Source organism: Heterodontus francisci, chromosome 21, assembly GCF_036365525.1.
Source record: "Heterodontus francisci isolate sHetFra1 chromosome 21, sHetFra1.hap1, whole genome shotgun sequence".
NCBI classification, from domain to species: domain Eukaryota; kingdom Metazoa; phylum Chordata; class Chondrichthyes; order Heterodontiformes; family Heterodontidae; genus Heterodontus; species Heterodontus francisci.
Window position 1 is genome coordinate 24,274,530 of NC_090391.1, and position 3,331 is coordinate 24,277,860.

The following is a 3,331-nucleotide window of genomic DNA, read 5'->3' on the forward strand; positions in this document are numbered from 1 at the left end:
TAGGGATTACTCCCTTAACCTTGGGCTCTCCCGAGACACCCACAATGCAGTGGGGTTGTTAGGGCCCTTGCTCAGGGATAGGTGGGTGCGAGGGGGTGGGGTGGAGGGAAGGGGGTGCGAGGGGGAGCTGGGAAAGGGGCTGTAAGTGGGTAGGAGGGTGCAGGGGAAGTTGGTGAGGGGGGAATATGGTGCGAGGGGGAGCTGGGAAGGGGTTGCGAAGGGGGAGGGGATGGGGTGGGGGTGGGGGAGGGGGATGCAGCGGGGAGGTGAGCTGGGAGAGTGGAGCTGGGAAGGGGAAGGGAGAAGGGGGTGCAGGTAATAAACCATTTCATCAGTTCCCACCATCGACGCCGGGAAAGCTCATCCGCATCCTCCAGGAGGTGGGCGACAGCCTCGGGCGCCAGTACCAGCAGGAATTCGCCGACATTGTGCTGCAGATGCTCTCCGAGCCAACTTCCGCGGCCGCATTGAAGTTGTGGCCGAGGATCCGTACGTGGATTTTTATGTGTTCGGGGCACGTTTTTCTCAAGCCTTCCCCTCTGTGCTGGTCTTATTTCCCTAGAGTCCCGTTGCTCCTTCTTCTCGACAATGGACTTACCACATGCCGTGGCCGCGGACAATCTGGACGGTGTAGACAGCAGGATCGAAGTTCAAAGTATCACCAGCTGTACTTTGCACTTTTGTCCGGATTACATTCAATCCAATTAGTGCTCAATGAGGAAAAAAAGGAGCAGGTATGGCTGGGGGAGGGCAGTGGGACCAGATAACATAAACTAGCTGTTCGCTTGTAGTTTAGAGATACAGCACTGAAACATCCCTTCGGCCCACCGAGTCTGTGCTGACCATCAACCACCCACTTATACTAATCCTACACTAATCCAATATTCCTACCACATCCCCACCTGTCCCTATATTTTCCCTCCCACCTGTACTCGGGGCAATTTCTAATGGCCAATTTACCTATCAACCTGCAAGGCTTTGGCATGTGGGAGGAAACCGAAGCACCCGGAGAAAACCCACGCAGACACAGGGAGAACTTGCAAACTCCACACAGGCGGAACCTGGAATTGAACCCGAGTCGCCGGAGCTGTGAGGCTGCGGTGCTAACCACTGCGCCACTGTGCCGCCCCAACGAACTGATTAAAGAGCCAGGGGAATTTAAACAGTTTAAGAGGGTAGATTGGGGGAGAAAACACTAAGAATGGGAGCAGATGGCCATGGATGGGGTTGCACAGCAAGGCAACTTCCTCAGGAGCTGAAAGCCCAGGAGCCATCTTGGTCATCGAGCAAATTTTTCTTGTGGGCTTGATGCAAGTACACAGGGAATTAAGTTACAGTTAATTTTTGAATTTGTCATGATATCTGATACAAAGTGCAATAAAGTTACAGGTAGTTTTTTCATTGGACATGATACTCACTGCAAAGGGAAATAAATTACTGTTGATATTTAAATCTGAATAGACATGTGGTATGCTGAGGTGTAAAGTTCCAGTTATTTCTTCAATTGAATGCAACAATTGGGTAATAGAACTGGTTTAACGTTAATTTTGCACAGGTGAATAATGCTACAGTTATTTACTTAATTGAACAGATCAGAACAAGTACAGTGAATAATACAATGTGTCAATTCATAAATGTATCTTAATATGAGTGCATGGGGTTAAAATCCATTGTTAATTGTTAAATTGAACATCATACATAATACACAGGTTAATAATGTTACAGTTAATTACAACAGTGGTCATCGTGAGTGTTGCATGTGGGAGAAAATTACAGTTATTTAAATTTGATATGATAGATGATATACTGCTACATAAACTTGCGCTGCGTTTTCTTATATTATATTAGCATAAACAATACGTAGGGGAATAAACTTACACTTAATCAGTTCAGTTGCAGATTGCAAATAGGCTTTCTGTTGAGTTGATTGATACACTGTTTATGATTAGGAGTGCATATGATTATAAAGCAACAGTTCATAGTGCAATTAGTCTTAGTGACAATACCCAGATAAATAACTTACTTAAGTATTTAATGGTTAATGGTAACCAATAAACGGGAAACAAAATTACAGCTAATTTCTAGATTAAACAGGGAAATAACGTTACAGTCAATAATCTAATTTGGCATGATAACTTACACACATGATAGTAAATTTAAACTGTGCCTTGGAATTTGTCTTGATAACAAATATGCATCTCATAAAGGTAAAACTAGTTATTATTTTGAGCTTGATAAATATACAGAGGCTAATGACTACCTCGTTAACTATTAAATTAATCTAGATAACTGATACACTGGTATAAATTTGTTGTTAATAGCTATATAATGCTTTCCAACAGATCACAGGGATACATGATTGCAATTTTTTTGTTTCTTATTTGAACATGATAACCAATGCACAAGGAAATAAAGGTACTGATCAATAGGAAAATTGGACATTATTATTGGAGCATGGGACCAAAGTTTGCAGGTAATTGTTGTACTGTACTTGGGGGAACAGGTTACAGTTAATTGTTAAATTGGACATGATAAAAGATGCACTGTGGAAAATACAGTTGTTATAGAGTCATAGAATCATAGAGAGATACAGCACTGAAACAGGCCCTTCGGCCCACCGAGTCTGTGCCGACCAACAACCACTCATTTATACTAATACTGCATTAATCCCATATTCCCTACCACATCCCCACCATTCCCCTACCACCTACCAACACTAGGGGCAATTTGCAATGACCAATTTACCTATCAACCTGCAACTCTTTGGCTGTGGGAGGAAACCAGAGCACCTGCCAGAAACCCGCGCGGTCACCGGGAAAACTTGCAAACTCCGCACAGGCAGTAACCATAACTGAACCAGGGTCACTGGAGCTGTGTGGCTGCGGTTCTAACCACTGTGCCACTGTTGATGTGGCTTCCAGACTTGAGAGCAAACCTGCAGCTCAAGGAATAAAAGGGACGGTAGCAACATAAATACAAAATTGGCTGAGTGACGGGAAACAAAGAGTCGTGGTTAATGGATGTTTTTTGGGCTGGAGAAAGGTTTGTAGTGGAGTTCCCCAGGGTACTCCTGCTTTTCCTCATATATATCAATGACCTACACCTTGGTGTATAGGGCACAATTTCAAAGTTTGCAGATGATATGAAACTTGGAAGCAATGTGAACTGTGAGGAGGATAGTGTCGAACTTCAAAAGGACATAGACAAGTTGGTGGAACGGACAAACAGGTGGCAGATGAAGTTAAATGCTTTGCAAGTTGTTGTTAAATTCTTCTTGATAATCAATACACAAGGAATAACATCATAGTTAATTGTTTAGTTGGACATGGGA